This window comes from Mustelus asterias, chromosome 1 (assembly GCF_964213995.1).
Source record: "Mustelus asterias chromosome 1, sMusAst1.hap1.1, whole genome shotgun sequence".
In the NCBI taxonomy this organism is placed as follows: domain Eukaryota; kingdom Metazoa; phylum Chordata; class Chondrichthyes; order Carcharhiniformes; family Triakidae; genus Mustelus; species Mustelus asterias.
Window position 1 is genome coordinate 183,728,756 of NC_135801.1, and position 22,669 is coordinate 183,751,424.

The 22,669-nt window shown below is 45.9% G+C and overlaps 1 pseudogene; it reads right to left on the reverse strand.

The window, feature by feature from the left end:
• Positions 1-7,460: 7,460 nt before the first annotated feature.
• On the reverse strand, positions 7,461-8,606 carry LOC144479950 (N-acetyllactosaminide beta-1,3-N-acetylglucosaminyltransferase 4 pseudogene; annotated as a pseudogene).
• Between the last annotated feature and the right edge of the window lie 14,063 nt (positions 8,607-22,669).

The window sequence follows — 22,669 nt, forward strand, 5'->3', positions numbered from 1 at the left end:
TTAAAAATTGGCAAGCCATGTTGCAGCTTTATAGAACCTTAGTTAGGCCGCATTTGGAATATAGTGTTCAATTCTGGTTGCCACACTACCAGAAGGATGTGGAGACTTTGGAGAAGGTACAGAAAAAAGTTACCAGGATACCAAATCGACAATGGTTTCATGGTCATCAGTAGATTCTTAATTCCAGATATTTTTTGTTGAATTCAAATTCCACCATCTGCTGTGGCAGGATTCAAACCCGGGTCCCCAGAGCATTCGCTGAGATTTCTGGATTAATAGTGAAGCGATAATACCACTAGGCCATCGCCCCCACCTAGATGGAGTGTAATGTGGGAAAATGTGTATTTATCCACTTTATCAGGAAGAATAGGAAAGCAGCATTTTATTAGGGCGGCAATGTTTCACAGAGGTTAGCACTGCTGCCTCACAGCGCCAGGGACCCGGGTTCAATTCCGGCCTCGGGCGACAGTGTGGAGTTTGCACGTTCTCCCCGTATCTTCATGGGTTTCCTCCAGGTGCTCCGGATTCCTCCCACAGTCCAAAGATGTGGAAGTTAGGTGGATCAGCCATGGTAAACAAATAACAAAGAAAAGGACAGCATAAGGAACAGGCCTTTTGGCCCCTCCAAACCTCCGCCGATCATGATGCCCTAACTAAACTATAAAAAAACCTTCTACCCTTACTCAGTCTGTATCCCTCTATTCCCTCCCTATTCATGTACCTATCCAGATGCCTCTTCACTGTTGCTAATGTGCCTGCTTCCACCATTGTGTGGGGCGACAGAGATAGGGCAAATGGGAGAGCCTGGGTAGGATGCTCTTTCAGAGAGTTGGTGCAGACTCAATGGACTGAATGGCCTCTTTCTGCACTGTAGAGATTCTATGATTCTATTGAAATGGTGAGATATTGCAGAACTCTGCAGTACAGAAGGATCTGGGTGACTGGGCCTATAGGAACATAGGAGCAGAATAGACCATTCAATCTCTCAAACCTACTCTGTTATTCAACTAGATCATAAGACCGTACAACACCACTGCATCCCCCCCCCCAACCCCCCAATGACATTCCAGTTCCCGACTTACAGGCACCTCCCCTTATTCTCTCAGTACTTTGGCCCCCAAGATCACAATCTCTAAGAGATTGACCACACTCTGCACACCATGCTGTGCATGACCGTCACTGGCCAGAGAAGCCTGCCCCCCTCCCAGGAGTGGCACTGAGACATGCGTGCCAGGCCGAGTCCTCATATGGTCAGCACCCACCTCAGGGCAGTCTCTTCCTGCAACAATTTGGCCCCAGCCAACGTGTCCCAGTCCATCACACAAACCAGCCTCCCACCCATTGACTCCATCTACACTTCCCGCTGCCTCGGAAAAGCAGCCAGCAGAATCAAGGGCCCCTTGATTATAATTTCTTCCACCTTCTTCAGGAAAAAGATACAAAAGTCTGAGATCACGTGCCAACTGACACAAGAGCAGCTTCTTCCCTGCTGCCATCAGACTTTTGAATGGAGCTACCATGCATTAAGTTGATTGTTCTGACTGTGACACTACATTCTGCACCCTCTCCTTCCCTTCTCCCCTATGTACTCTATGAACGGTATGCTTTATCTGTACAGCGTGCAAGAAACAATACTTTTCACTGTATCTTTTTAATCATTCATGGGACATGGGTGTCGCTCGCTGGCCAGCATTTATTGCCCATCCCTAGTTACCTGAGGGCAGTTGAGGGTCAACCACATTGCTGTGACTCTGGAACATGTAGGCCAGACCAGGTAAGGACGGCAGATTTCCTTCCCGAAAGGACATTAGTGAACCAGATGATTTATATTAATACATGTAACATAATAAATCAGTTCAAATCAAATCATCTTTCTCAATTTTATTAACCTAGACCCAGGACACAGTTACACTACTCCTCTCCCTTCCTCTGACAACATCCATCCCAGTCATGCCTCTTGTTTCCCCCTTCACTCCCATGTTCCAGTACCTACCCCAGTCATGTGTCTGTGTTCACCCCTTTCCCCCTCGTATTCCAGGAACCCTGCCCCAGTCAGGCCCGTGTTCGTCCCCCTTCCCTATGGTCCTGCCTGATGGACGCTCGACCTGACGTTGAATCAGAGAAGCAGCAAAATATTGAAGCCTCGCTGTTAAAGGTTAATGAAAGCAGCCCACCAACCTCGCAGTCGCTGCTGGAGTGAAGCTCACCAAGTGCACACCGCTACTATACTCCGATGAAACACAGCATTCTAATTATCCACTAGTGGGCGCTTCATTTGGATCGAGAATGTGATTCCAGCACTTTGGATTTTAAGTAAGTGTTCACATTATGCAAATGAATGCAAATGTAGTTCCCAACATTGATCAGCAGGAAAGTCTTTTGCCCACCATGAGTTAGGACCATACTCTGGACCCACACACTGGGCCTGTACACTGGAAGCATACCCTGGGACCATACCCTAGGACCCTACCAGGCAGCACAGTGGCACAGTGGTTAGCACTGTTGGCTCACAGTGCCAGGAAGCCAGGTTCAATTCCCGGTTTGGGTAACTCTGTGCGGAGTCTGCACGTTCTCCCCGTGTCTGCATGGATTTCCTCCAGGTGCTCCGGTTTCCTCCCACTGTCCGAAAGACGTGCTGGTTAGGTGCATTGGCTATGCTAAATTCTCCCTCAGTGTACCCGAACAGGCACCGGAGTGTGGTGACTCAGGGATTTTCATAATAACTTAATTGCAGTGTTAATGTAAGCCTACTTGTGACATGAATAAATAAACTGGAACCATACCCTGGGACAATACCTGGGCCTCTATACCCTGGGCCTTCATACCCTGGAACCCATACACTGGTTCAAACACTGGAACCCATACACTGGTTCAAACACTGGAACCATACCTTGAGCCTATACACTGGAACCATACCCTGGGCTTATACACTGAGACCATTTCAGGAACTCTCAGCTCAGAATCTCCAATGTGTTCCAGTCACAGCTAAAGTCCCTTAATTTGGAAAACAAAATTCATGACAGAAAAGGACAATCAACGTTCAGAACAAATCAAACACATCTTATTTGTAAAAAAGATAATGAATTATAAAATACTCCAGTTAAATTAAAATAAAATCTTTAATCAAATAATTACAACCCTTTATTATATCGACCAAAATCTACATTGAGACAACAATGCCCATAACTTTGTATAATACAATTTTAAAAAATAGAAATAAAGCTCATTTTCTCAATTTAAAACTAATCTGCCAAGCGAAACAGTGTTCCATTTAATTATACACCGCCTACAAAGATTAAAGGAGAGATATTCTATTCTGAAGGAACTCCGAGCTCCAATGGACACCACTGCATAAAGAATGTGTGGAGGTGTCAGTCTTGTCTCAGTTGGGAACATTTTCACCTCGGAGTCAGATGCTCGGTTTACTCGTCCTCCAGGGCCTTGCGTATTTAATCCAGACTGCCACTTCTGACCTGATTTTAACTCTGTGCAAGTAAATGTGTTTCAAGTGGGTTAAAATCGGGCCTTCCAATGCAATATTGAGGAGGTGTGGAGGAGAGGTGAGTGCAAGGTCAGACGAGACATTGTGGGCACGCATTCCCACAATTAGTTTGGACACTTTGTACAGTTCTTGGAATGATGTTCCAGATAACAGGCAGCCACTGGCGTGTGGGGGGAAAGGCTCGTATCCGCGTGCAAAGAGACAGATTCTAGTATTCACTGTCTGCAGCCCTAGTCAGGAATTGCGCCAGGTTCTGAAAACATCTCCAATATAAAACTTCCATATTCCACAGGATTCTCCATGTTGAGAGATGTGTCACTGCTGCCCTTATCAAATTGTCTTGCCGCTAAAGACTTGTGAATATGCATCCCCAGTCTCTCTTCTTCTGTACATCCCCCCCCCCACCCCACCCCCCACAAAAAAATTGTGCAGTTCAGATTTTTTAAACTAAAACAGGAAATGCTGGAAAATCTCAGCAGCTCTGACAGCATCTGTGGAGAGAAAACAGAGCTAACGTTTCAAATCTGGGTGACCCTTTGTGAGAGCTCGTCAGATTTTTAAAAAAAGTTTATTCATTCATGAGATGTAGGTGTCACCAGGCTAAGCCAACATTTATTGCCCATCCCTAATTGCCCTTTTAGGCCGCTGAAGTCTCTGGGGTGCAGCAACACCCGCCCTTAGGAAGGGTGTTCCAGGATGTTGACCCAGCGACAGTGAAGAAATGCCCTCTACTTCATGTTTGTCTCAAAGTGCGTCACTTCATACTTAACTGCATCTGCCCCGAGCCTACCTATTTTATCAGTCAGTCTACTGAAATCTTGTACTATCCTGTTCACCACTTGCAATGTGGTTGAGTTTGGCGTCAGCCACCATCTTTGAAATTGTACTCTCCGTGCCCAAGTCTAGTTCATTGATATAAATGGTTCTAATACCAATCCCTGAGGGAGCCCCACTGATTACACCTCTCCAAAAATAAATATCACCCATTCACCATTGCCCTCTGTCATCTACCCACTAACCAATCACGTACCCAAATTAACATCACCCTTTTCACCCCATGTGTCTTTAGATTTGGAAGATTATGTGCTACTTTTCCAGATGTCTTTTGAAGGTGTGCAGCGCCCCGGAAACATTTACAAAGAAAAGCCTCACGTTGGGCGTCATGTTAAAAGAGTACTCGCAAAAGCCTTGAAAGATGTTACAATATTCGTCATGTTCTGCCAATGATCTACAAGTTGTGAGCAGATTGAATTCCACTTTCACCCCAGGTGGGAGGTTTAGCAGCCGTACTCCCACACAGGTAGGTGTAAAAGATTTCAAGGCGTTATTTTGTAGAGCGGGGAAACTTCTCCCCTTTGTCCTGGCCAACATTTTGCCCTCAACCAATACTAATAAGCAAAAACATGAAATGACCTGATCGTCATCACATTCCTGCTTGTGGGATCTTGCTGTGTGTAAATTGGTTGCCACATTCTGTACAACAGTAGTTCCACTTTAATAGTATTTCATTGACAGTAAAGTGCTTTGGGATGTTTCTAAGTGGTGAAAAGTGCTATATAAATGCAAGTTCACCACTGATGCACTGTGACGGCAATGAAGCCATTCAACAGGTTGCAAAATGAGTCAGTCCTGCTCAGAGGGGGTGCCCTGCTCAGGTTGTGCCATAAGACATGGGAGAAGAAGTAGGCCGTTCGGCCCATCGAGTCTGCTCCGCCATTCAATAAGTTCATGACTGAGTTAGGTGAGTAAGAATTTAACCTCAATCAGATCATATGATTGTGGTGGTCAATGTGGAGGCTGGGTGAAAGACACATTAGAACATAGAACAGTACAGCACAGAACAGGCCCTTCGGCCCATGATGTTGTGCCGAGCTTTATCTGAAACCAAGATCAAGCTATCCCACTCCCTTTCGTTGGTGCCTCCACAATGTTTAAGCAATGCTAAACAGATTTCAATACAACAACACAGTTTCAGTTCTTTATAAATGGCGTGAAGCATCAACTGATGCCATCCCCCTTCTAAACAAACCCACCCCATTCCTTCCAGCACTCGTAATTTGCAAGAAATGAACCCCCCCAAATCTCTGAGTGGGTGTAACATTATTGCAACAAAAGCTCAAGGTCCAAATGAGCAGGACTGTTTTAACATGGAGGATCACAAGGTAATTAGAAAGAGGTTGACTTTATACAGGGCCCCTTTCACAGTTTCAGGACTTTGCAGTCAAAAAAGTACTTCTGAAGTGTAGTTACTGTTGTAATGTTGGGAAATATGTGGGGCGGGACGGTGGCACAGTGGTTAGCACTGCTGCCTCACAGTGCCAGGGACCCGGGTTTAATTCCCGGCTTAGGTCAATATTTGTGTGGAGTTTGCACATTCTCCCCATATCTGCGTGGGTTTCCTCCGGGTGCTCTGGTTTCCTCCCACAATCCAAAGATGTGCAGGTTAGATGCTAAATTGCCCCTTAGTGTCAGGAGGACTAGCTAAGGTAGATGTGTGGGGTTATGTGGATAGGGCTTGGGTGGGATTTTGGTGGGTGCAGACTTGATGGGCCGAATGGCCTCCTTCTGCACTGTGGGGATGCTATGATTCTATTCTAAATAGGAAATTGGAGCAGGAATAGGACATTTGGCCCCTTGAGCTTCCTCCACGATTCAGTTAGACCATGACTGATCTTTTACCTCAGTGTCATTTTCCTGCACTATCCCCATATCGCTTGATGATTTTACTATCTAGAAATGATCAACCTCGGTCATGAACATACTCACTGACCAGGCTTCCACTGCCCTCTGGGGCAGCTAATTTGCTCACACCAAGACCTCCTAAATAGCAACGGCTAAATTATTTGTTTCTAAAAAGGTGTCGGGTGAGTGGTAAGCATTGGCCAGGGTGAATGCCCCTCCTCTTTGACAAACAGTGTCACAAGATCTTCTGTCCACCTGACTGATCAGCTGGAACCTCAGGTTTGTCCCAGAAGGCAGGATGTCTCATACTTTGAACCAAACAGGCCAAGCAATCTCCAGGGATGATCATCTGCGGTCAGTCACTTGAGCTCAGCAACAATGGCAGTCACGGTGCTTCCATTGATGGAACGGGAAGAATGAAGAGAGAATCAGAGCATGATTCCCAACTCTGATTTCTACAGTGAATCCAAGGATTGAATATTGCTATCGGATATATATTTATTTTTATTCATTTATGGGATGTGGGTGATGCTGGCTAGATCAGCACTTATTGCCCATCTCTAATTGCCCTTGTGAAGATGGATGAGCTGCCTTCTTGAATTGCTGCAGCCCATGTGATGTAGGTACACCCTCTGTGCTGTTCGGAAGAGAGTCTGGGATTTTCACTCAACGACTGCGAAGGAACGGTGATATAGTTCCAAGTCAGGATGGTGAATGGCTTGGAGGGGAACTTCCAGATGCTAATGATCCCATGTGACCTATTCTTCGAGTTGGTAGTGGCCATGGGTTTGGAAGGTGCTACCTGTGGAGTCTTGGTGAGTTCCTGCAGTACATCTTGTAGATGGTACACATGGCTGCGATTGTCTCTCCCCATGGAGAGAGTGAATTTTTGTGGAAGGGATACCAATCAAACGGGATGCTTTGTCCTGGATGGTGTCAAACTTCTTGAGCGTTGTTGGAGCTGCACCCATCCAGGCAAGGTGAGAGTAGTCCAACGCACTCCTGACTTATGTCTTGTAGATGATGGACAGGCTTTGGGGAGTCAGGAGGTGAGTTACTTGCTGCAGGATTTCGAGCTTTTGACCTGTGTTTATATGGCTAGTCCAGTTCAGTTTCTGGTCACCCCCCAGATGTCAACAGTGGGGGAATCAGTGATGATAATGCCGTTGAATATCAAGGGGCAATGGCTAGGTTGCCTCTTGCTGGAGATGGTTATTGCCTGACACTTGTGTAGCGCGAATGTCGCTTGCCAGAACAGAAAAATAGAACTGTTTCTTCACAGTTTCAATGAGATTCTTGTGAAATGACTACACGTCTTAGTGTTATACTTTAGCAAACTCCAAATCAGCCATAATTCATTGGGGGTCACTCGGTGGACAAGCATTAACCCTTTGTAAATGCACGGGTCATATGGAATGTTCCCATACGTGCGGAAGCCTGTGTGAGCAACCACTTCAATATTGGCCTTTTGGGCACACATTCCCACAAAGGCATCATCAATGGGAAAGAGTTCCTGAGATGCGGAGGCGTTGTGCAGTTTCAGAATTGATGTTGCAGATAGTAGGTAGCCACCCCCACCGGCATACGGAGGGTAAGGTTTCTTCCCATACAGAAACAAAGGGATGTAGTATTTGCTGTGCACAGCCCTGGTCGGGTACCAGTTTCTGAAGACATCTCCGACATAGAGGTCATGGGCAGGGTTGACGTCGTTTAAATATTCCAGAACATTCTCCACATTAACAAACACGTCGTCGTCGCCCTTGAGGACAAACTTGACCCCACGGCATTCCTCAGAGAACCATTTCCAAAAGAGCGTCTCTTTCAACGTCACGTTGAAGAAGGACTCACGAAAGCCCCATTGGACGATGTCACGGTGCTCCTCACTCTCGTGGTCCACCATGGCCTGCACAGCCTGCGAGCGGATCTGGATCTCCGTTTGCCCCAGCAGGAAGACGCGACGCACCAGAGCCCCGCCGACGGTGCGCTCTTGCCCCCACGTGCTGCGGATCGAGGCGCGCCGGTCGGCGTTCTCCGCCAGAGACTTAATCGCCAACAGCAAGAAGGTATCTTTCTCACTGCAGCTGCGGGCTTGTCGCAGGAGTGGGAAGTTCTTGCAATGGCGGTACATCATGAAGTCCTTATAGATTGGTTTCAACTTGGCAGTCAAGCTGTTAAAACTCAGGTTGGGAAGGCAGGGGCCTGGAGCGGGTTCCTCTCTGGGCTGAGCACTGACCATATCAGCAGTCACGTTGGTGACATTGGTTTGAGCTGGTGAGGCTTTGGAACGCCAGATAAACTTGAGGCATGTTAAAATCTCCACTTTCCTCTTTGTGATGGTAACTGGGTTATAGAAGCTGAAACCAACTATTAGCAGAATTGAAAACACCACAATGCCTTTCATTGCCCGGCTCAAAGCAGTCATGTTCATACCTGCAGATTGAGAGAGGAGAAAATTACATCTTGAGAATGTATACACAAGGGAAGATTATATACTTAATTGTGGAAAGCATGAAAAGCGACAAACATTCAGTTCTGAGTTCCGGCTGCACAACATTCTTCCAAAAGCTGCAGAGGCTGGGTACTACTTGCAAATTTCATATGAATGTAAGAACTAAGAGAAGGAGTAGGCCACTCGGCCCCTCAAGCCTGCTCTGCCATTCAATAAGATCGTGGCTGATCTGATTATAACTACAACTCCACATTCCTGCCAACTCCCGATAACCTTGTTAATCAAGAATCTACCTAGTTCTACCTTAAAAATATTCTACTTTCACTGCCTTTTGAGGGCGACAGGGGTCGAATGGCCTACTCCAGCACCTAATTTGTATGTTTGTATCATCGAGCATTGCTGCAGTGAAGGGATGAGGCAGCCATTTTGTTCATTGTGCCTGTGCTGGCTCTTTGGACGGCACGGCGGCACAGTGGTTAACACTGTTGCCAGGGACCTGAATTCAATTCCGGCCTCAGGTCACTGTCGGTGTGGAGTTTGCACATTCTCCCCGTGTCTGCGTGGGTTCCCTCCGGGTGCTCCGGTTTCCTCCCACACTCCAAAGATGTGCGGGTTAGGGTTGATTGGCCGTGCTAAATTGATCTTAGTGTCAGGGGGATTAGCAGTGTAAATATGAGGGGTTACAGGAATAGGGCCTGGATGGGATTGTGGTCGGTGCAGGCTCGATGGGCCAAATGGCCTCTTTCTGCACTGTAGGGATTCGATGATTCTATGGATCTACTTTCACCATCTCTTCAAGCTGTGTATAATCATAACAACAGGCTCCTAAAAAACATGTTTCCACATGTTGTCTCTGGTTGTTTTGACAGTCACATAAATCTGGTCCCTATGGTTGCTGACACTTCTGTCACTTCTCCTTTCGCATCCTGTCAAAACACTTCCAGGCTCTCAATACCACTGGCAAATCTCCACTCAACATCCTCCGCCAAGGGAAATAATCCCATGTCTCTCTCCTCTCACTGGAGGCCAGGTCTGCAAGGCATAACAGACTACAAGATGAAGGCATGTAAAATCGCCGGCTCCAACACGCCCCTCCCTGGTGAGCTCAATGCATTCTACGACCATTTTGAGCAAGAGGTCAGCGAGTGCATGTCCTCCATCCTGGAAGCCTTGCATGAACATGTATCTGAGGTCACCATTGCAGATGTCAGAGCAGCCTTCTCGAAGGTCAACCCATGGAATGCAACTGGCCCAGATGGGGTAAGAAGTTTAACACCAGGTTAAAGTCCAACAGGTTTATTTGGTACTAAAACCTGTTGGACTTTAACCTGGTGTTGTTAAACTTCTTACTGTGTTTACCCCAGTCCAACGCCGGCATCTCCACACCAGATGGGGTACCCAGATGAGCACTCAGATCCTGCATGGATCAGCTGGCGGGGGTACTTGCAGACATCTTCAACCTCTCTTTACAACAATCTGAGGTCCCTATCTGCTTCAAGAAGATGACCATCATCCCAATACCAAAGAAAAGCCAGGCAGTGTGCCTTAATGACTATCGTCCGGTGGCTCTGACATTCATCATTATGAAGAGTTTCAATAGGCTAGTCACAGCACAAATCAATTCCAGCCTCCCGGACTACCTGGATCCACTACAGTTTGACTACCGCCGCAACAGGTCCACTGAAGATGCCGTCTCTCTGACCCTGCATTCAACCCTGGAACACCTAGATAACAAGGACAGCTATGTCAGACTCCTATTTATCGACTACAACTCAGCCTTCAACACTATTATTCCTACAAAACACATCTCCAAACTCCGTGGCCTGGGCCTCGGCACCTCCCTCTGCAATTGCATCCTGAACTACTTAACTCACAGACCGCAATCAGTAAGGATAGGCAACAATACCTCCTCCACGACAATCCTCAACACTGGTGTTCCACAAGGCTGTGTCCTCAGCCCCTTATTATGCTCTTTATTACACCTATGACTGCACGGCCAAATTCCCCCCAACTCGATTTTCAATTTGCTGACGACTCCACCGTAGTGGGTCGGATCTCAAACAATGATGAGACAGAGTACAGGAATGAGATAGAGAATCTGGTGAACTGGTGCAGCAACAGTAACCTCCCCCTCAATGTCAACAAAACAAAGGAGATTGTCATCGACTTCAGGAAGCGTAAAGGAGAACATGCCCCTGTCGACATCAATGGGGACGAAGTAGAAAGGAACGAGAGCTTCAGGTTTTTAGGTGTCCAGATCACCAACAACCTGTCCTGGTCCCCCCATGCCGACACTATAGTTAAGAAAGCCCACCAATGCTACTACTTTCTCAGAAGACTAAGGAAATTTGGCATGTCAGCTATGACTCTCACCAACTTTTACAGATGCACCATAGAAAGCATTCTTTCTGGTTGTATCACAGTTCGATATGGCTCCTGCTCTGCCCAAGACTGCATGAAAACACAAAAGGTCATGAATGTAGTCCAATCCATCACTCAAACCAGCCTCCCATCCATTGACTCTGTCTACACTTCCCACTGCCTTGGCCAAGCAGCCAGCATAATTAAGGACCCCACACACCCCGGACATTCTCTCTTCCACCTTCTTCCATCGGGAAAAAGATACAAAAGTCTGAGGTCACGTACCAACTGACTCTAGAACAGCTTCTTCTCTGCTGCCATCAGACTTTTGAATGGACCTACCTTGCATTAAGTTGATCTTTCTCTACACCCTAGCTATGACTATAACACTACATTCTGCACACTCTCTTTTCCATATCTATGAATTGTATGCTTTGTCTGTATAGCGCGCAAGAAACAATACTTTTCACTGTATACTAATACATGTGACAATCAATCAAATCATGTGTCCGCTCTTTCAACCTTGATACATTCCTAACAAAATATCACGTGTGGAGTTTGTATGTTCTCCGTGTCTGCGTGGGTTTCCTCCGGGTGCTCCAGTTTCCTCCCACGTTCTGAAAAATGTGCTGGTTAGGTGCAGCGACTCGAACAGGCGCCGCCGTAGTGTGGCGACTAGGGGAATTTCACAGTAACTTCATTGCAGTGTTAATGTAAGCCTTACTTTTGCCTAATAAATAAACTTTAAAAACTTTAATTTCTTCTTGAAATCAGACAATATTTTGACTGTGTCTTGTCAATGATAACCTCCAGGATGTTGGTACTGGGGGAAATTCAGCAATGATAATGCCATTAAATGTCAAGAGGAGATGGTTAGATTCTCTCTTGCTGTAGATGGTCTTGCCTGGCACTTGTGTGGCATGAATGCTACTTGCCACTTGTCAACCCAACCAATGGTAATGTTTTTGAACACAAGAATAGGGAGCAGAAGATGACAATTGAACCCACCAAACCTGCCCTAACATTGCATATAATCATGACTGATCTTGGGATTCAACTACACTCCAACCCCCCCCACCCCTCCCCCACACACCCCACCCTCCCCGCCACCCCCAACTCTCCATATCCCATGATTCCCTGGGAAACAAGAAATCTTATGTCAACATTAAATATATTCAAAGATATATGGAGTGATTCCCATCGAGGGTAGAGAATTCCAAAGATTCCCAACACTTTGAATGAAGAAATTCCTCATCTCAATTCCAAATGCTCAGTCCCTTATTCTGAAACCATAACCCTTGTTCAAGATTCACCAGCCAGGGGATACAACCACTGAGTGTCTGACCTGTCAAGTACCTTAATATTCTTGAATGTTTCAATGAGCTCAAATCTCATTCTTCTAAACTCTGGAGAATATAAACTCAATTTACTCAGTTTCTCATCATAGGGCAACCCTCTCATCCCAGGTACCAATCTAGTGAACCCTCGCTGTACCATCTCCAGTGTAAGTGTATCCTTCCTAAATATGGGGACCAAAACTATACACATTACTCCAGGTGTAGTTTTACCAAAGCACTATACAGTGTGAGTAAGACATCTTTATTCATGTACTCCAATCCATTTGCAATAAAGGTGAACACGCTGTTTGCTCTTCTATTCCTTGCTGTTAGCATTTGTGTATTCCATGTCTCAAGTCTCTCTGAGCATTAACATTTACAAGTTCATAGAATCTCTACAGGAGGCCATTCGGTCCATCAAGCCGGCACTGACAACAAACATATCTAGGCCCTGTCCCTGTACCCCATGTATTTACCCTGCTAACCCCCTGACAACAAGGGCAATTTAGCATAGCCAACGCACCTAACCCACACATCTTTGGACTGTGGGAGGAAACCAGAGCACCCGGAGGAAACCCACGCAGACACGGGGAGATCGTGCAAACTTCACACAGACAGTGACCCGAGGCCGGAATTGAACCCAGGCCACCGGCACTGTGAGGCTTACATTAACACTGCAATGAAGTTACTGTGAAAATCCCCTAGTCGCCACCCTCCGGCGCCTGTTCGGGTACACTGAGGGAGAATTTAGCATGGTCAATGCTCCTAACCAGCACGTCTTTTGGACTGTGGGAGGAAGCTGGAGCAAACCCACGCAGACACAGGGAAAAAGTGCAGACTCCGCACGGTGACCCAAGCCGGGAATTAAACGTCGGTCCCTAGCGCTGTGAGGCAGCAGAGCTAACCACGGTGCCACTGTGCATGCTATTTTAAAAGTATTCTACTTTTCAATTCTGATGAGCAAAGTGAATATCCTCCCACTCCTCCAAATCATACTCCATCTGCCACCCTGCTGCTCAATCACTAACCTATCCCTTTGCAGCCTCTTTCTGTTCTCCTGAGAACTTTCAAACCCACCGAGCTTTAAATCATCAGCAAACGGAGATGCATTCAAATTCATCTTTTCATCCAGGTCATTAATATAAATTGTGAATATCTGAGGGCCCAGCACTGATCCCTGGAGCAGCCCACTAGTCACAGAATTCAAAATGCCCCATTTATCTCTGCTCTTTGGGTGGGATGTTCCAGCCACCCTCGCCCCAAGGCTGGAAAATGCTGCCCGTGGTCAACAGATCTTTGCTTGGTCCGCCCCCGTCCGCTACGGCTCCTGTGATGGACAGGATGGGAACTCCCCCCCTTTGTTTACCATCCATGCTAACATAGTATCCACAATTCCATGAGCCCTTATTGACTTTTGATGGTTCTTTGCTGATTCCTGAAACACTTCCAGTGCTCAGAATTACTACAGCTCTTTGTAACAATACAAGTCTCTTCTTATAATCTAATATTATTCTTAAAATCCTTAGCAAACCATGAATGGATGTTTCTAATCGAGTTTTAGTTGAGCAATGAAATGTATTTTCGGGGAACTTTTTTTAATTCATTCATTCATGGGATGTGGCCGTCGCTTTCTCGGCCTGTATTTATTGCCCATCCCTAATTGCCCTTGAGAAGGTGGTCAGCTGCCTTTTTGAACCGCTGCAGTCTCTGTGGTGTCGGAGTACCGATGTGGAGATGCCGGCGTTGGACTGGGGTAAGCACAGTAAGAAGTCTAACAACACGGGAGTGCCCACAGTGTTGATAGGGAGGAAGTTCCAGGATATTGACCCAGTGACAGCGAAGGAACGGCGATATATTTCCAAGTCAGGATGATGAGTGGCTTGGAGGAGAACCTCTAGGTGGTGGCGTTCCCATGTATCTGCTGCCCTTATCCTTCTAGATGGTAGTGGTCATGTGTATTTGGATGGTGTTGTCTAAGGAGCCCTCATGAGTTCCTGCAGTGAATCTTGTAGATGGTGCTTATCGCTGCCACTGAATCGGTTGTGGAGGACATGAATGTTGAATTGTTTCTTTAAACATTTTCCATCTTATTTACTGCTATACCTTGAAGTTTATTTTCTCAATTAACCATAACTGGTTGTGCCCTCACATCTATATAATTCACTTTATGTTTCTGATTCTTGTTTGTGATTGGAGTAATGTGGACTTAATGTAACTTAATGTTGAATTCAATTGTATCATGCTCATTGATCTATTACTACAACTTTATGACTTTGACTCATTGCACAACATTAGATCTAAAATAACTTTATCCCTATTTGGTTCCACAACATATTCTCCAGGAACCTGTCACAAAAGCATTCTAAAAAATCATCTTCAGGTCACATTTGCCAATCTGATTGTTCCCTTCTATATCAAGATCAAATTTACTCACAAGTATTGCGTTGCCTTTGTTACAACTTCCAATAATTTCTTATTATTCACCTCTCTGGGGCAGCATGGTAGCACAGTGGTTAGCACTGTGGTTAGCCAGGGACCCAAGTTTGATTCCTGGCTCAAGTCACTGTCTGTGTGGAGTCTGCACGTTCTCCCTTCAGTATACAATATTAATTGTGTGAATGAATAAATGTTATTGTATTAATAAGAAGTCAACTCACAGTTCTTTGTCCATTGTATAAGGATTAAAAACACACTGTGTGGCAAGACACTACATTGTGGAGAATGATAGGTCTGGCCCAAAAGTTAAAATTCTAAATTGGGGCAAGGCTAATTTTGATGTTAATAAACAGGAACTTTCAAAAGTTGATTGGGGGAGTCTGTTGGCAGGCAAAGGGATGTCTGGTAAGTGGGAGGCTTTCAAAAGTGTGTTAACCAGGGTTCAGTGTAAGCACATTCCTTTTAGAATGAAGGGCAAGGCTGGTAGAAGTAGGGAACACTGGAGGACTTGGGATATCGAGGCCCTGGTCAAGAAGAAGAAGGAGGCATATGACATGCATAAGGAGCTGGGATCAAGTGGATTCCTTGAAGAATATAGAGGGTGTAGGAGTAGAGTTAAGCGAGAAATCAGGAGGGCAGAAAGGGGACACGGGGTCGCTTTGGGAGTTAAGGCAAAGGAGAATCCAAAGAGCTTCTACAAATGCATAAAGGGCAAAAGAGTAACAAGGGAGAGAGTAGGACCTCTTAAGGATCAACATGGCCATCTATGTGCAGATCCACAAGAGATCGGTGAGATCCTAAATGAATACTTCTCATCAGTATATACTGTTGAAAAAGGTTGAGAGAGAATTTGGGGGAATAAATAGTGATGCCTTAAGAAAGGCTGCAGGGAAAAGCCTGGGAACTACAGGCCGGTGAGCCTAATGTCTGTAGTGTTTAATTTGTCAGAAGGTATTCTGAGAGACAGGATCGACAGGCATTTAGAGAGGCAAGGACTGATTAGGGACAGTCAGCATGGCTTTGTGAGTGAAAAATCATGTCTCACAAATTTGATTGAGCTTTTTGAAGGGGTAACCAAGAAAGTAGATGAGGGCAGTGCAGTTAATATTGTCTACATGGACTTTAGCAAGGCCTTTGACAAGGTACCGCGTAGTAGATTGTTGTACAAGGTTAAATTTCACAGGATCCAGGGTGAGGTAACCAAATGGATACAAAATTGGCTGGATGACAGAAGAGGGTTTGTAGAGGGTTGTTTTTCAAACTGGAGGCCTGTGACCAGCGGTGTGCCTCAGGGATCAGTGCTGGGCCCACTGTTATTTGTTATTTATATTAATGATTTGGATGAGAATTTAGGAGGCATGGAGAGAGGAAACCCATGCAGATACGGGGAAAACATGCAGACTCTGCACAGACTACCCAAGCTGGGAATTGAACTGGGTCCCTGGTGCTGTGAGGCAGCAGTGCTAACCACTGTGTCACCCTGCCACTCAATTTATAAATGACATGAAGGTTTTACAGAGGGTTGAGAAAAAATTTACAGGAGTATTTCCAGGGATGAGGGACATCAGTTTTGTGGATAGATTGGAGAGGCTGGGAGTGGTCCCTTTCAAGGGACCAAGATTGAGAGGAGAGTTGATCGAGGTAATCAAAATCATGAGGGGTTTTTAAAATAAAAGTTTATTTATTAGTTACAAGTAAGGCTGACATTAACACTGCAATGAAGTTACTGCAAAATTCCTCTAGTCGCCACACTTCGGCAATGTGCCTAACCAGCACGTCTTTCAGACTGTGGGAAGAAAGCGGAGCCCCTAGAGGAAACCAACGTAGACGCGGGGAGAATGTGCAGACTCCACATAGACAGTGACCCAAGATGGGAATCGAAGCCGGTTCCCTGGCGCTGTGAGGCAGCAGTGCTAACCACTGTGCCACCATGCCACCCTGTCTGAATAAAGTTGATGGAATGTAACTGTTCCTGGAATTTAAATTCAACGAAAAAAGATCTGTAATTAAAAATCTACTGATGACCATAAAATCATTGTCGATTGTCATAAAAACCCATCTAGTTCACTAATGTCCTTAAGGAAAGGAAACCTGGCGTCCTTGCCTGGTCTGGCCTATGGACTTCAGTAAGGCCTTTGACAAGGTCCCTCATGGCAGACTGGTGCAGAAGGTGAAGTCGCATGGGATCAGAGGTGAGCTGGCAAGGTGGATACAGAACTGGCTCAGTCATAGAAGACAGAGGGTAGCAATGGAAGGGTGTGTTTCTGAATGGAGGAATGTGACATTTGGTGTTCCTCAGGGATCAGTGCTGGGACCTTTGCTGCTTGTAATATATATAAATGATTTGGAGGAAAATATAACTGGTTTGATTAGTAAGTTTGCGGGCGACACAAAGGTTGGTGGTATTGCGGTAGCGATGAGGACCATCAGAGGATACATACAGCAGGATATAGATCAGTTGGAAGCTTGAGCGGAGAGATGGCAGATGGAGTTTAATCCAGACAAATGTGAGGTAATGCATTTTGGAAGGTCTAATACAGAAAGGAAACATACAGTAAATGGCAGAACCCTTAAGAGTATTGATAGGCAAAGGGATCTGGATGTACAGGTACACAGGTCACTGAAAGTGGCAACGCAGGTGGAGAAGGTAGTCAAGAAGGCATACAAAGAACAAAGAACAAAGAACAATACAGCACAGGAACAGGCCCTTCGGCCCTCCAAGCCCGCGCCGCTCCCCGGTCCAGGATTGAATCCTGAATCCAGGATCCCCGCCCAATTTTCCAGCCTATCTACATACCAATATCCTATCCACCGAGCTGTCCCTCACAGCTACGATGCTTTGTTCATTACAACCTATTAACTCACCCCCACCCCCCCATTCCAGACCATGTGATCTCCAGGGAGAGGCGAAAACCCAGAGTGAAAAACCCCAGGGCCAATATGGGGAAAAAAAAAACTGGGAAATTCCTCTCCGATCCCCTGAGGCGATCGAAACGAGTCCAGGAGATCACAATGGCCCTGATCGGAAAATGCTTCCCAACCCTAGTCATTTCCACTTCCATGAACACTATATGAATTCCCTGCCCCCGAGACAGGTTCCCAACTATCCGCAGTCTCGCTCTGTACTGGCTGGAACAGTTAAACTCTTTGGACTCCCTAATGGCTCCTAATATTAGATTTCAGAAAATGTGTGCCACGGAAATGTATACAGCAACATCATGCTGAGCAGAGCATATAAAAACTGCATTCATCGCGTACCCAAATGTAGTGATTTCATTTTTGATGAGACTTTGTAGAAATGGAATTGTTATTTTTAATTACGGCCGGGACATTGAGTTTAAAAATTGGCATGTCATGTTGCAGCTTTATAGAACCTCAGTTAGGCCGCACTTGGAATATAGTGTTCAATTCTGGTCGCCACACTACCAGAAGGATGTGGAGGCTTTGAAGAGGGTACAGAAAAGGTTTACCAAGATGTTGCCTTGCAAGGAGGGCATTAGCTATGAGGAGAGGTTGGAGAAACTTGGTTTGTTTTCACTGGAACGACGGAGGTTGAGGGGCGATCTGATAAAAGTCTACAAGATTATGAGGGGCATGGACAGAGTGGATAGTCAGAAACTTTTTCCCAGGGTGGAAGAGTCAATTACTAGGGGGCACAGGTTTAAGGTGCGAGGGGCAAGGTTTAAAGGAGATGTATGAGGCAGGTTTTTTTACACAGATGGTGGTGGGTGCCTGGAACTCGCTGCCGGGGGGAGATAGTGGAAGCAGATACGATACTGACTTTTAAGGGGCGTCTGGACAAATACATGAATAGGATGGGAATAGAGGGATTTGGTCCCTGGAAGGGAAGGGGGTTTTAGTTCAGTCAGGCAGCATGGTCGGTGCCTGCTTGGAGGGCCAAAGGGCCTGTTCATGTGCTGTAATTTTGTTTGTTCTTTGTTCTACATGTGACTCCAGAGCCACAGCAATGTGGTTGACTCTCAACTGCCCCCGGGCAACTAGGGATGGGCAGTAAATGCTGGCCAGCAATTACTGCCCATCCTATGTCCATGATGAAAAAAAAATCCAACTGGTTCACTAATGTTCTTTAAGGAAGGAAATCTGTCGCCCTGACCTATCCTGGCCTCCAGATTCCCAATCCACAACAATGTAGTTGATGCTTAACTGTCCACGGAAATGGTCCACTGAGGCACGTGTAGCAACAAATAACTACGTGAAGTAAGAATGAGAATAAAACTGGTCAGATCAGCCAGAATCGACCGAGGTAGCAAATACAGACATGACAAGGGCCCAGCCAGCTCACTCAAACTTGTAAGGTCTTCCTCATGACTGACTTGCTCCAGAATTTGGAGAGCTATCCCACAGACTAGTCAAGTCTGGAATAGTCATGCTCTTAGAATCATACCTGAAGGGGTAACAGTTTTTTGAAGGGGTAACCAAGAAGATAAAGTAAAATTTATTTATCACAAGTAAGGTTTACATTAACACTGCAAAGAAGTTACTATGAAATTCCCCTAGTCACCACACTCTGATGCCTGTTTGGGTCAATGTACCTATCCAGCATGCCTTTCAGAATGTGGGAGGAAACCGGAGCACCCGGAGCAAACCCACGGTGACATGGGGAGAACGTGCAAATGCCACACAGACAGTGACCCAAGCCAGGAATCGAACCCAGGCCCCTGGCGCTGAGAGGCAGCAGTGCGAACCTCTGTGCCACCGTGCCGCCCGATAGATGAGGGCAGTGCAGTTGATGTTGTCTACATGGACTTTAGCAAGGCTTTTGACAAGGTACCACATGGTAGGTTGTTGCATAAGGTTAAATCTCATAGGATCCAGGGTAAGGTAGCCAATTGGGTATAAAATTGGCTTGGTGACAGAAGACAGATGGTGGTTGTAGAAGGTTGTTTTTCAAACTGGAGGCCTGTGACCAACGGTGTGCCTCAGGGATCAGTGCTGGGTCCACTGTTATTTGTCATTTATATTAATGATTTGGATGAGAATATAGGAGGCATGGTTAGTAAGTTTGCAGATGACACCAAGATTGGTGGCATAGTGGACAGTGAAGAAGGTTATCTCAGATTGCAATGGGATCTTGATCAGCTTGGCCAGTGGGCTGATGAATAGCAGATGGAGTTTAATTTAGATAAATGCGAGGTGATGCATTTTGGTAGATCGAACCAAAGCAGGATTAGTTAATGGTAGGGTGTTGGGGAGAATTATAGAACAAAGAGATCGAGGGGTACAGGTTCATAACTCCTTGAAAGTGGAGTCACAGGTGGACAGAGTGGTGAAGAAGGCATTCGGCATGCTTGGTTTCATTGGTCAGAACATTGAACATTGAGTTGGGGTGTCTTGTTGAAGTTGTACAAGACATTGGTAAGGCCACATCTGGAATACTGTGTGCAGTTCTGGTCACCCTATTATAGAAAGAATATTATTAAACTAGAAAGAGTGCAGAAAACATTTACTCGGATGCTACCGGGACTTGATTGTTTGAGTTATAGAACATAAGAAAGCTACAGCACAAACAGGCCCTTTGGCCCATAAGTTGCGCCAAACATGTCCCTACCTACTCGGCTTACCTATAACCCTCTATCTTACTAACTTCCATGAACTTATCCAAAGGTCTCTTAAAAGACCCTGTCGAATCCGCCTCCACCACCACTACTGGCAGCCGATTCCATGTACCCACCACCCTCTGAGTGAAAAACTTACCCCTAACATCACCTCTGTACCTACTCCCCAAACCCCTAAACCTGTGACCTTTTGTGGCAACCATTTCAGCCCTGGGTAAAAGCCTCTGAGAATCCACTCTATCAATACCCTTCAACATCTTATACACCTCTATCAGGTCACCTCTCATCCTTCGCCTCTCCAAGGAGAAAAGACCTAGCTCTCTCAACCTATCCTCATAAGGCATGCCACCTAATCCAGGAAACATCCTTGTAAATCTCCTCTGCACCCTTTCTATGGCTTCCACATCCTTTTTGTAATGAGGCGACCAGAACTGGGCACAGTACTCCAGGTGGGGTCTGACCAGGGTCCTATACAACTGCAGCATTATCTTCTGATTTCTAAACTCAATTCCTCTATTGATGAAGGCCAGTATTCCATACGCCTTCTTAACCACAGCCTCCACCTGTGACTCTGCTTTGAGCGTCCTATGAACCCGGACCCCAAGATCCTTCTGATCTTCCACACTGCCAAGCATCTTACCCTTAATATTATATTCTTTCATCCTATTCATCCTATTATAAGGAGAGGATGGATAGACTGGGACCTTTTTCTCTGGAGTGTAGAAGGCTGAGGGGTAATCTTATAGAGGTCCATAAAATAATGAGGGGCACAGATCAGCTAGATAGTCAATATCTTTTCCCAAAGGTAGGGGAGTCTAAAACTAGAGGGCATAAGTTTAAGGTGAGAGGGGAGAGTTACAAAAGGATCCAAAGGGGCAATTGTTTCATATAGAGGGTGGTGAGTGTCTGGAACAAACTGCCAGAGGTAGTAGTAGAGGCGGGTACAATTTTGTCTTTTAAAAAGCATTTAGACAGTTACATGGGTAAGATGGGTATAGAGAGAAGTGGGCCAAATGCGGGCAATTTGGACTAGCTTAGGAGTTTAAAAAAAAGGGCAGCATGGACAAGTTGGGCTGAAGGGCCTGTTTCCATGCTGTAAACCTCTATGACTCTATAACCGAAAGAGGTCTATAAAATATGAGTGCGCAGAAGAGGTCATTTGGCCCATCGAGTCTGCACCAACTCTCTGTCCCAGTATCTTACCCAGTCGCTCTCCCCTGTCCTATCCCTGTAACCTCACTCATTTATCATGGCTAACTTATTTAATTTATGTAACTTGGGATACCAAGGGGCAAATTTGCATAGCCAATCCAACCAGTGCGGGAGGAAACCGGAGCACTCTGAGGACCCCACGCAGATACAGGGAGAATGTGCAAACTCTACCCAGTCACCCGAGGCCGGAATCGAACCCGAGTCCCTGGAGCTGTGAGGCAGCAGGGTAACCACTGTGGCACCATGCCGCCCTTAAGTGGCCAGCCAGCATAACATCACGTTCGTGATTGATCTCGTGCAGGCCTGGGACAGGCAGCTGCTGCCAGTCCCACCTGCCATGTACGCAGATCGTGGGTCAGATTCTCGCCGTTGTTCCTGTACATTTTCTCACCACTGAGCCCGTGTTTTCCTGCCATCTATTCCTGAACCATGATGTACCTTTGCAATTCTCTTGCACCAAAGGAAGATTGCACAGTCATGGCCAGAACATTGGCAGTTTCCACTCTTAGTTCTCAGTTTCTTTAGATTAGTTATTGTTGGAAGATCTAAATCAGAGCAGTGGGATTCATTCAAAAAGGAAACAGAGGGAATGCAGTATCAACATGTTCCTATGCAAGTGAAGGGCGGGAGCAACAAGTCCAGAGAAACCTGGATGTCAAGGGATATCAAGGGTTGGATAAGGAAAAAAGGGGATTAGAATAGATAGGTACTAGATGGTTGGTGTGGACACAATGGGCTGAAGGGCCTGTTTCCATGCTGTAAAACTCTATCATGCTTGCTGGGGCATTGATACATGAGTTGGCAAATCATGTTGCAGCAATATAAATTCTTGATTCGGTCGTATTTGAAGTATTGCATGAATTTCTGGTCACCACACTATCAGAAGGATGTGGAAGCTTTGGAGTGAGTGCAAAGAAGGTTCACCAGGATGTTGCCTGGTCCCGAGGACGTTGGCTATGAGGCGAGATTGAATAAACTAGGATTGTTTTCACTGGAAAGACGGAGGCTGAGGGGAGACCTGATGGAGGTCTCCAAAATTATGAGAGGCATAGACAGGGTGGATAGTCAGAGGCTTTTTCCCCAGGGTGTAAGTATCAATTACAAGGGGGCACAG